This window comes from Bufo bufo, chromosome 8 (genome assembly GCF_905171765.1).
Source record: "Bufo bufo chromosome 8, aBufBuf1.1, whole genome shotgun sequence".
Taxonomy (NCBI): Eukaryota; Metazoa; Chordata; class Amphibia; order Anura; family Bufonidae; genus Bufo; species Bufo bufo.
Genome location: NC_053396.1, coordinates 21,364,514 through 21,377,407, shown reverse-complemented (window position 1 = coordinate 21,377,407; position 12,894 = coordinate 21,364,514). Strand labels below are relative to the sequence as shown.

The 12,894-nt window shown below is 44.4% G+C and overlaps 1 long non-coding RNA gene across 1 annotated transcript; it reads left to right on the top strand.

Annotated features, from left to right (window-relative positions):
* The first annotated feature begins 98 nt into the window (after positions 1–98).
* On the top strand, positions 99–4,605 carry LOC120977941. Its single transcript, XR_005774015.1, has 2 exons — positions 99–4,097; positions 4,220–4,605. It is a non-coding gene; the product is annotated as an uncharacterized LOC120977941 (long non-coding RNA).
* Positions 4,606–12,894: the final 8,289 nt, after the last annotated feature.

Below are 12,894 nucleotides of genomic sequence, written 5' to 3'. Positions count from 1 at the left end.
GGATCAGTTTGCATTCTGAATGGAAAAGGATCCGCTCAGAATGCATCAGTTTCGTCTCCATTCTGCGTCTGATGAAACTGAGCCAAACGGGCACACAATGTAAGTCAATGGGGACGGATCCGTCCATCATTGACTTTCAAAGGTGGTCAAGAAAGGGATCTGTCTTGGCTATGTGAAAGATAATACAAACTGATCCGTCCATGACGGATCCGCACAACACGCGAGTGTTAAAGTAGCCTTACCGCTTCCTAGGCCATTGGCGCAGCTCAGTCCTATTGAAGTGAATGGGATTGAGCTGCAATACCAAGCACAGCCACTATACAATGTATGGCACTCAAAGTGCTGAGCAGCGGGATGCCGAAAGTTGGACCCCCACTCGAATGGGACTGAGCTGTGCCTAGGCCACATGACCAATGAACCTGACGTCAGTGGCCTAGGAAGAGGTCGTGGCGGTCACTGGAGCGCCGTGGCCTCTTCCAACAGCTGATCGGTGGGGGTGCCGTGAGTTGGACCGCCGCCAGCCTCATTTTGATGACCTATTCTGGGGACAGGCCATCAATATCCAGGCAACCCCTTTTAGCATGAGCGCACATCTTTTGGTATACTCTATCATAAAAGTATTGGTTTTATTTTCTGGAGGTAGGTAAGAATGATTTCAATCGCTGCCAGCAAGCAGAGATCTTAAAAATTTGTATTAGAAAGTGGCATAACTTCTTAAACTTAAAACCCTAATTCAAGGTATGCCTGTGGCCAGAAGAAGAGATGCAACTTTCCGTTCCCGTTACCAATTTCCGCTAGAATGACGACCATCTAATGTGTATGGAGGTCTCCCGGCTTTCCCCGGATAAGAATCGGCAGTTGAAGATGCTTCTGTTCTTGGCGAGGTATGAGAGAGGTTTCTGGCAGCAGCTTTCTCCCTACTCCCTGTCCAGAACACATGCATCCTCGGTCAAGCCATTTAAGTGGGGTTTTGGAGATAGCTGGCCGACGTTCGGCCTACAGCGGTCTAATACGTATGGTCGGCCTAAACTGTGGGCAACCACAGACCGTTAGAAGCAGGTGGTCCAAGCAGAAGAAGCTTCCAGCCTAAAGAACTGGACCAGCTGCCTCTCTTCCCGGGATATGGCCGACCTCTTAGCTGGAACCTCCCTTTAATTCAGCTTTTAAGAGAAGATCCCGTGGGCCGTGGCCATCTGGAATGTGGTAACCCTAAACAAAATCCAGTCAACAGTTACCGGTTATGTGCTTGCTTCAAATAACTTTATTTACATCTACAAAAGGCCGGAGAGCCCCTTTAACAGAACAAATCTTCATCTTGTCCCCTCCCGAATGACGTCCCAGAACAGCTGCTTCCACTGTGGGTAGGTGGCAGGAAATCTGAAAATCTTCCATTTATTAAGAAACAAGCAGGGTATGTCTATCACAGACCCGTTCTTCATTGCCGGTCTATATGCGTGGCATATTAAGCTTTGCACTGAGTCTCTAAAAAAAAAAAAAAAATTTATTAAAAAATTGATTCCTGCGACTTTGTCATTGTGATCAGGAGATTCTCCGTACGGGATCACTGACTCATATTGGACCTCAAAAAGGGATCGCCAAAAGCAATGCAACAACCTGCACCTTCTACTAAATTCGTATTTTTTAGTGGAAACCTCATCCTATTTATTCTGCCAGATTTTATTTTACTGTAAATATACAAAAAATAATAAAAAATTAAAAACATATTTTTTTTCCCTTTAAGGGTGTACACAGAGAGTAAGACGCATTAAGATAAAGGGGGCTTAATAAAATGCAGCAATTTAAAGGAGTTCTCTAGGACATTACAAGAAAAAGGGGGGATTATGTTAGGCCGGAGAGCCCTTTTAACATAATCGTCATTCAGCTTCAGTATCCGATCCAGGGCCTCAGTGCTCCCGCCAATCAGCTGTTGGAAGAGCGCCATACATTGCACAGTGGCTATGCATGGTGTTGCAGCTACAGAAAGGCTATGTGACATCACCCAGGTCGAGGAAGAGGTCGCAGCACTCGTCCGCCTGCCGAGGCTCCTTCCCACAGCTGACTTGCGGGGTTACCAGGATTTGGACTCCCAGTGACCTGATGCTGATGACCTATCCTGTAGATAGGTAATATTTAGAGGGGTAGTCTCACTTCCAACATTGGTGTCAATATACAAAATATTAGTTAAAATAGTTATTTCTGTCATCGACAAAAAAAAAAGCCTTTTGTAACATTTTCAGATGTGAAATTCACAAAGTGGTATCTAACGAAAAGACTTTGAGGCGTGCAGAGAATATCCTATGCAACAGAATTTCCATCTATACACTCAAACTGATGAGACTATGGCTTAAATGAGTGTTTGAGGTCAGGAGATCAGAGATAAGGCCTCACATGAGCCGTCAGCTGACGGAACTCAGGAGGGACAGTCTGCAAATAGACTGATTTTTTAACCCCCATGTATCACAAAAATTGCCCGAAGGTGTTCACAGCCTTTAAACCTGACTGAGGAAAACCACATACATTTGTCCAACTATTTGGAAATGTTACAAAATGCTAATTTTTTTAAAGATTTTTTAAAAATTCTTTTGAAAGACTAATTCTAGATGTTCAGCCTCTCCATGAATCGTATAATGCTATTGAGAAGCCATGTTGTCTATCAGAAATAGGAACGTTTCTGTGACCTAGTGATTGCACTTTACAGGCGGTGATGGGGTTGTCACCAGTTTCTCCCAGTATATTTAGTTATTAGGGTAGTTTGATGGACAGTGACTCGGTGAGGATGGGGGGAATGGATAGAAGGAGGAAAAATAGGAAATTTCAAGGCTGAAAACCCTCGGTATCCCATAATGCTTCTGTAGCACCCAATGAATCTCCTAATCCAAAGACCATTTTTAAAGGGACCTGCTGCTGGCTCCACCCAGCTGTAATTTGTGGGAGAGCCCATCAGGTGATTAAAGCTGGACAACCCCTTTAAGGCTCATGAATGATGGCGACATAAGTCCTATGTCTGTGCTACTAGACCATTTGTATCAGACTATTGGTAAGAATGTTTATCTGACTTTTTTGGGGTCAGTAGTCATTGGGTTCCATAGATTTATTAGCCAAGAATCTGCACGTGGGGCACATTTATATGTGGCTCTTGATAATGTAGAAAATATCAGAATGCTTTAAATGGAGGTTAAAAATCTTTAAAGGGGTTGTCCAGCATTAGAAAAACATGGCTGCTTTCTTTAAAAAACCAGCACCACCCCAATCCATGGTTTGGCATTGAAGCTCCGCTCTGAATTAAGGGGGGCAGAGCTGCAATACCGCACAGATCCTGGACAGGGGTGTTGCTGTGTTTTTATTTTTTGAAGAAAGCAGCCATGTTTTTTTAATCCAATCCTGGACACAGCCCCTTTAAATTTAAGTCCAGCTTTAGTCGGAGAAGGACATTTTTTTACCTCCCGCGGGCAATCAACACATTCAACATTAGGTGTCGTCGTCCCCCCGTATGGCACCTATAAGGGCCTCGAGTATAAACACCCTACAACTATCCCTTTTTTTTCGGACTACCTTGTTGGCCGCTTTCATAAAATTAGCGATCAACTCCTACTATTAAACATTTCCATTAAAACTGCATCATTTAAAGAAGTATTCCAGTTTTAATGATTACATTTATTTGTTTAGACAATAGGCATTTATACAGTTTTCTAATATACACGTGTCGGAAATCTTGCGCGCAGACCCTTATTATATTCGCACAGATAATGGAGTGCCCTCCAGTCGTATACACAGATACACAGTTTATATTCGCACAATAGCCTCTCTCCCAAGAATAAAAATAGTACAGCCCATTTTAGTCCTGCAAAATGCATCCATAGGAGATCTGAATAGGACTAAAGATGGCGTCAGTCATGTGACCCGCAATCCTGTCATGTGACCTGGCCTTCAGATTACTGTCTAGATATCAGATGACAGTTGAATAGTAGTTTATTTAGATACAACAGATATGTATACCAGTATATAATTAACTCGGTGTATAATTAGCTTTATTAACATGACAACATCACCTAGAGACAGGCAGCCATTTTACATATCACCTAGAAACAGGCAGCCATGTAAACACACATACGGTGATGTCGTTGTTGTAATAGCCACATTGGGTTCCACCATTAGACCTAAGTACGGTAGTTATCCCATGGAAGTGTGCTGACCACATAACACTGTCGCTTTTCTGAAGGTCAGTGGATTGTCACATGACTGATGCCATGGATGCATTACACAGGACCGACTGATTCTTGGGCTATACTATTTTACTGTGCAGATAGGCAACCCAACATAAGAAAGGTATGTCGGCAAAATTTTAAATACCTATATATTAAAAAAAATCGGATCATTTCCTATTCTATAAACCAATAAAAACTGGAATAACCCCATTTTATTAGCATTAAACATCTTGGTACCATGACCACAATAATTCATCCAAGAAGCTGGGAGCTCATCACTTGAGCATTGACAATGCATTTTTTTAAATATCACTATAATTCTCAGGGTGTCCTGTAGGCGGTGCCTTTTTTTTCTCTCTCTCTTCTGGAATCCCTCTGCAGAGATTCTACTAAAAAAAATTCAAAGAAAATTAAAACTCAAAGAAAATTTACTTTCAAGCTTCACTGATTTGGGTTCGAATACCCTCGAATGGTAGTTTCGGAAACCTCAAGGACCCAAAGAAGTTTTTTTTTTATTATTTTTTTTTTTTATCGTGATAGCTTGAATGTTTCGGGCATGGGTGTGTGATATTTTGCAGGTCATTTCCATGGGAGATGGGTGAAATAGATTTTATAGGTAGGGTCAGATTCATCCACTATGACTTGCTTTTTCTGTTCCCAGATAGGGCCAGTAGACACCATATATTTTTTTTATTTTTTAAGTTCCTCTTAATGGCTTCTGTTCCCTTCTGTATGCTCATAGCATGCTTGTGGTGTGCTGCTTGCAAGCACAGCACTGCTGTACAGTTCTGGATGTGTGTATAGACTATATATGATAAATATTTCCTATGGAATGGTTATCCAGCCGGTGCCGCGTGGGGTGGGGTTTACGGGGAAGTAATGGTCCATTTTTCCGTTGGACAGGTATCTTGTCCTTATTTTCAGTTGGTTATCTTATTTTACATCTGTTTTTTACGCCCAGTTTTCGGGACTGATTTATTTTTGTGTCTGGGTGTGAATGGGGAAGGGGGGGGGGGGGGGGGGTTCATCAAAATCCTATGAAGTATATACGAAATCCAGATTGTATATATTGTGTATATTTAATGCTTCAGAAATGGAAAAAAAAGTCTGTTACTGGTGTGTATTTTACTGTGTCCTCCCTTTATTTTATTTGGTGGTGTTTTATTACATACAGAACATCTAATGCTTGGCATACGAATGCTGCCTCTTTACTGGACCAAATGAGTGAATTAGGCAAATTGAATGTCTTAGGCTGGGTTCACATGACGTTTTTGCCATCCTTTTTAACATATACAAAAAACGTACATGTTAACAGATGCCTTCCAACTGATGCCATAAAGTGGTATCGCTGAAGAGACCTAGTGCATTTAAGCTGCAAATCTTATTTTGACCAGCAGATGGCAGGCCAACATAAGAAAGGAGCAATTATTTATTTATTTTATGCACTTTATATAGCGCTGACATATTCCGCAGCGCTTTACAGACATTATCATCCAACTGTCCCCAATGGGGCTCACAATCTAAGTTCCCTATCAGTCTTTGGAGTGTGGGAGGAAACCGGAGAACCTGTAGGAAACCCACGCAAACATCGGGGAGAACATACAAACGCCACGCAGCTGTTGTCCTTGGTCGGATTCAAAGCTAGGACTCCAGCGCTGCAAAGCACTAGTGCTGCCCCGATTCTGACATTTAAATGGAAATAAAAAATCCATGAATGTTCAGAATTCAAAACAAACAATTGGATTTTATAGGCTCAAATATGAGCTTCAAAATCATAACAGAAAAGAAAAGTATTAAGATATAAAAATATTTTTCCAATACGGTGAATGGCGTAACGGGAAAAAAAGGTCAAAATGGCCAATTTGCCATGGCTTCTCTTACCTAAAAATAAATGTAATAAAATGTGTTTAAAAAGTCACACACATTCCAAAATGGTATCAATAAAAACTACAGATCGTCCTGGAAAAAGTAAGCACAACTCAGTAGATAGAACTATAAGAGAGTAATGGGGGGTCATAATATGGTGATGTAAAAAGAAGAATTTTTTTTTTCCAAAGTTTAAATTTTTTACACTATTTAGACATTAAAAAAACATATGTGGTATCGTTGTAATCGTACTGACCGAGAGAATGAAGGGCATGGGTCAATTTTGCCGCCGTGGGAACAAAACCCATAAAACGGTGGAGGAATTGCGTTTTTTTTTTTTTTAATTGCACCCCATTTGGAATTTTTTTTCTTCACTGCATTGTATGTTATACAAAATGGTGGCATTAGAAAGTACAACTTGTCCCGCAAAAAATAAGCCCTCATACAGCCATGTGAATGGAAAAATAAAAAAGTTATGGCTCAAGGAAGATAGGAAAGAAAAATAAAAACGCAAAAATGAAAAAACCTCTGGTATCCTAAGGGTTAATGGATTCCTCAAACTGATGCCATATCGTTGCATCAGTTCCATAAAATTGAAAAAAATATGCATTAACGTATATAGTTTTTTACTGGACTCTGCAGGATTAGGGCTGCAACGAGTACTCGATTAAGGCTAGTTTCACACTAGCAGCATGGGAGTCCGGCAGGCTGTTCCGGCAGGTGAACAGCCTGTCGGATCCGTCCTGTCGCTAGTTCACGTGTGCCCCCGGACTGGCGCTCCGTCCCCATTGACTATAATGGGGGCAGAGTTCCGGCGGCAGCACACGGCGAGAGGCAGCCAAACTAAAAGTACTGCATGTTGTACTTTTTGCCTCTCGCCGTGTGCTGCCGCCGGAACTCCACCCCCGCGCCGAATATAGTCGATGGAGACGGAGCGGCAGTCCGGGGGCACACGTGAACTAGCGGCAGGACGGATCCGACAGGCTGTTCACCCGCCGGAACGCCTGCTGCTAATGTGAAAGTACCCTAAATTGAGTAATTCGACACAAATAAATCCTCAATGCTAATTTTTTGCATCGAGGATTTGTTTGTCTCACGTGACCACGGAGCGGGAGTGAAGCGCTTGCAATTACTCCTGCTCTGTGGTCTCCCGCTGGCCCGCAATGCACTTGGAATACTCACCTTTCCAGCAGGGGGCCTCCGGACACTCCACGGCACGTCCATGGTCCTGCGCTGCACTGACCTCCTAACGGACGCACACCGTGACCTGATGCGCTGTGTGACGTCAGGCCCAGAGCAGAGCGGAACGATGGAGGGTCGGCGGCGCCCCTGCTAGAAACGTAAGTTGGTGACACACCGAGGGGGTGGGGGCGCGACTAGCAACCTATGACGCTGTGCACTCCGGGTGTCAGGAGGGCACAAGGGGAGCAGAGACTACCGTGTTTCCCCGCTCTTTTGCAGGGTTTTTGGAGTAGGCTTAAAATATAAGCTCTACTCCAAAAATAAGCCCTAGATACAGCCGTATTTTATTTTATATAAAGGGAAGGTGGGGGAAATGTGCGGGCTGCAGCAGCGCTCACTAATGGCTCCTGAGCTGCCATGAAACTGCGGGCGGGCAGCGCAGCCTTCAGTGAAGCCGCCAGCCCGCGCATACATCGCGGCACTAAGCAGCACCTGATGGGCGGGCTGGCGGCTTCACTAAATGCTAAATTATGCCGACAGCCCGCGCTTCCCTTCACTATCACCTTGGGCAGGCTGGCGGCTTCTCTGTATGCCCTGTACTGCCGCCAGCCCGCACGTTCTTACTTACATGAAGGAGGCATCTCCTTCTTCTCTCTGCTGCCTGGAGGAGCTCCCTACATCTCTCCCGCGCCGTATCTGCTCTCCCTGGTACCGTAGATTGCTGCCTAGGTCCCTTGGGTAAGGACAGCTCAGGGGCAATATACGGTACCAGAATGAAAAATGTGTGGCAAATATGACTATAACCCCCCTCATCCATAGGAATGCACCCATGTACTGCAGTATATGTGTGCATTCCTATAGATGAGGGGGGTTATAGTTGTATTTAATATAAACACTGTCCAAGGACTGTTCTGTAATTGGCATGTGTCTGTATAACATATGTTCATAGAGCCAAAATAAGCCCTAACCCTCTTTTTGGAGAAAAAAATAATATCAGACCCTGTCTTATTTTCGGAGAAACCCGGTATGACACAAGGGGGAGCAGAGACTATGACACAAGGGGGGAGAGACGATGGCACAAGGGGGGAGAGACGATGGCACAGGGGTGAAGTGGAGCTGATGGCACTGGAGGGAACTGAAGCACTTGGGCTGATCGCACAGGGGGAACGAAGGGTGTTGGGGACTGATGGCAGGGGGTCTGATGAGTTTTTATAAAGGAAAACAGTCTATTAATACATTTTTTCTTATTAGGCCTCTTTCACACAGGCGAGATTTCCGCGCGGGTGCAATGCGTGAGGTGAACGCATTGCACCCGCACTGAATCCGGACCCATTCACTTCTATGGGGCTGTGCACACGAGCGGTGATTTTCACGCATCACTTGTGCGTTGTGTGAAAATCGCAGCATGCTCTAGTTTGTGCGTTTTTGACGCAACGCAGGCCCCATAGAAGTAAATGGGTCTGCATAAAAATCGCAAGCAAGTGCGGATGCGGTGCGATTTTCATGCATGGTTGCTAGGAGAGGATCGGGATGGGGACCCGATCAAATATTAGCATTCTTAATACAGAATGCTTACTACAATAGGGCTGGAGGGGTTAAAATTTTTTTATAATTTAACGCCCCTTAATCCACTTGTTCGCGCAGCCCAGCTTCTCTTCTTTCTTCTTCTTTGCTGTGCAGGAGGAAAGGGACCTGTGGTGACGTCACTGTGCTCATCACATGGTCCGTCACATGATCCATCACCATGGTGATGGACCATGTGACGAGCGCAGTGATGTCATCAAAGGTCCTTTACCCAGGTCCTGAAGAAAGAAGAGAAGCCAGGCAATATTTTTTTTAACCCCTCCAGTCCCATTTTACTTAGCACTCTGTATTAAGAATGCTATTATTTTCCCTTATAACCATGTTATAAGGGAAAATAATTACATCTACACAACCTTGAACCCAAACCTGAACTTCAGTGAAGAAGTTCGGGTCTGGCTACCACATTCAGTTTTTATCACGCGAGTGCAAAACGCATTGCACCCGCGCGATAAAAACTGAACAACGGAACGTGATCGCAGTCAAAACGGACTGAAATTGCGTACCTACTCACGCGTGTTTGCCGCAATGCACCCGGGATGCATCCTGAGCCAAAACATGACGACCGTGTGAACCCAGCCTTAGAATACTCGATTCATCGTAAAAATAATTGTCAGAATACTCGATTACTGAAATAATCGTTTGCTGCAGCCCTACGCAGGATACAAAAGCGTAGTGTGCTACACTTTCGTATTCTTTCCCCCCCCCAATGTATACGTTAAACGGATGGCAAAAGCGTGATGTGAACCCACCCTTATGCTTACCATCAATGATAAAACGCATTGCATCTGGATGCCTTCCGTTTTTCATGCAGGCCCCATTCATTTGTATAGGGCCAGGGCTGTGTGAAAAGTGCACAATGCAGAACATGCTGCGATTTTTCCTGAAAGCAGAGATGATCCGTGATAAATCTCATGTGCCCATGCATCGCATCCAGACGGAAACCTTGCTTGTATAAAAAAGAGGCCTAAGGTTAGGGCAACATAGCGACTTTGTCATGTGGTGGTCAGGGACACGATCTCAATGTTTTCCAAAGTTAGAATTCTTATACTTATGACCCCCCCCCCCCTCCTCCCCATGCAAGATGTTAAGACTAAGGGCTCATGCACACCACTGTTGTTGTTTTGTGGTCCGCAAAATACAGAGATACCGACTGTGTGCATTCCACATTTTGCAAAACAAAATGGTCGTCCCATAATAGAACAGTCCTATCCTTGTCCATAACGTGGACAATAGTACATGTTCTATTTTTTTACGGAGCGGAAATAAGGACACTGAACGCAAAAAATGCGTTTGTGTGCATGAGCCCTAAATCCGTGCTCCACTGCAGTAACGTCATCCTTAAAGAGGACCTGTCACCAGGGGTCTACACAGATCTCATAGGGCCCCATAGCAAAAGCTTAGTATGGGGGCCCCCTGCACCTACATCTATCGTTTCCAAGTGTATGTGCATCATTCTCTCCCAGGGAATGCAGAACATGTGCAACGTCCCAGATTTCTGACAAATTTACCCCTTTTTTCTTTTTTCTTTTTTTTTCTTTATAATCATGGAAGAAATTTTAATTCAATGCAAACTAAAAAAAAAAAAAATTATGTTGGAAAAAATGGAACATGTGCTTCAAATATATGGTGCTCATTCTGATCACCATATTTATCAATGTATTTACCCCCAGAAAACTGGCAAAAATACATTGATAAATCTCCTGTTTCTCTTGTATTAAAAAGCCAACTGGCTGCCTGCAGCCACCACTAGGGGGAGCTCAATGAATAGGAATGAATACAGCTACTGATAATTTCTTTGCATTGCGCTCCCCCTAGTGGCGGCTTTGTGGAAATGCTGTGTGTTCACACATGGAAGAGAAGAGCAAGTTCAGGGAAACACCCCCTAAAAGGTAACACCCGGCGGCCAGTTCATTCATAAACTGGAATAATGAAGGATATGCACAACGTAGAGTCCTATGAAAATGATACTGCAGAACTGTTACTTCAGTGGGAATGCAGGTAGCTACTAAATTTGACATGTCAGGAGAGGGGAAAGGCCCTCTTTAAAGCATACAGCACCTACACTTTCGTTCTCCCATGCGTCCTGACCATCTAGCGTGGTGCAGTTGATTTTCCTTGGTCTCCAATGGGAAGTCTCAGACTAGAGCTATTTTTTTTTATTGTTCTTTTATGACTAAGATGAGCCCAAAAGAGCTGATCGGTGGAGGTGCCAGGTGTCGGACCCCCCCCCCCCCCCCCCCCCCCCCCCCCCCAGGGATCTGATACTGATGCCTTATCCTGATGATCGGTCAATATCTGTAGCCCGGAGAACCCCTCTAATGTTCACCATTCTATTTTCAGGTTCAAAATTCTGTGCCGATAAATTCAGTATATCTGTATTGTGATCACGGTTGGCAGCTTTGCTACGTTTTATAATTCAGGTTGCATACCGCCACCACTAGGAGGCGCTAACTGTGCATGGATTTATACAGCATTTATAGATCTGTATGCAGTGAGCTCCCCCTAGTGGCAACTGTAGGTTGAAGGCCATTGCACTCAAATGCCCTACCTCTATGGTAGGCTATGTGCAGAGATGTGTAACAAATGCCGTATAACCCACGTACTAATAAAATCCTATTCACTTACATCTGACTACTGCAAGGAGGAAAAGAAATGTATGCAGCCAGACCGCGACCTGAAATAACATGCGAATAGGGTTAAGTGCACGGCTTATAAGTTCTTGAGGTGCCTCCCGTTCTCATCTTAGAACCCAAGGCAGCAGCGACTAAAAATACAATCCTTCTCGGAGGGATTTTGCGCTGTGCCAGTTCACTTGAGTTCACCCGTGGAATATGTAGCCGGAGAGATAAAGCTTCTCTGATGCGTTCTTGTCCCCCGCACACTACTACACCAAATCTCCGCCGACGGTGGAGTTTAGTTGACGTCCATTTTGCACTGTTGTATCTTAGGGGGACTGGATCCCAGCAGGATGAAAACGCAACTTTTTGACTCGTGACATTTGAGCAAGGGCCACAAATCATATGTTTATATGGCATCAACATGTTCTGCAGCGTTGTACAGAGGTAGTCATCACTTCCTATCCCCATTGGGCACACAACTTTAATGGGTGCGTGGTCGGCATTTTGTGGTCAAGTATAGGACACGTTCTATCTTTTTGCAGAACGGATGCTGAAAGCTCATGGATCCGTATATTCCTCAAAAAGATAGAACATGTTCTATACTTGACCGCAAGATGTGGACCACGCACCCATTAAAGTCGATGGGTCTGCAAAAAATGCAGCACAGATGGTATCCGTATTTTGCGCGATGTGCTTACTGCAAAATACATAAAACGGTCATGTGGATGAGGCCTAATTGGAACTTAAAATGTGTGCCCGAAGATAGAATATGTCCACCTAATGCTGACCACAAACCCATGGAAGTCGATGACTGGGTTAATAAAATTGCAGAAGGTACATGGACCATATCCGTATTTTGTGGTTCCACAATTTACTTGTCTCCCAAGTGGCTCGTGACTGAAATGAGGTGCGGCTTGGGGGGGGATTCGTCACCGCTGCGACCGGTCATTGGCTGTAGAGGTGCACATGACCTCCAAGTGTGGATCGAAACGCAAGGGAGACAGTGGAGGACCCACTAAGCCGGCAGCTTGCATTGGGGAGCAGGTAGAGATGCTTGCCTTCACGAGTCCCACAAGGTGGGTGGGGTGTATAAAAAAATAACCTCTAAGACCCCTAATTGTTTCCAGAACAGGCCCCCTGAAAGTGAAGTCATTTCTGTGGGAGTTCCAAAAATAGCTGAGTCGGCGCGCATGTCTTTTTTTTTTTTTTGGAAGTCCCATAGAAATGAATGGAGAGTGCACTGCGCAAGCGCGGCCACTGGTCTATTCACTTCTATGGGACTGCTGGAGATAGCCGAGCAAGCGCTAGGCTGTTTTCAGTTCAGGAAAACCATAAAGTGATATTTCAATTTTCAGCTATAGGGATAATCTCTCTGTCACGCTGCTGCGGTGCACCAAGCTGCCTGTTGGTGTTTGTGACCTACCTTATGGTGTTATAAG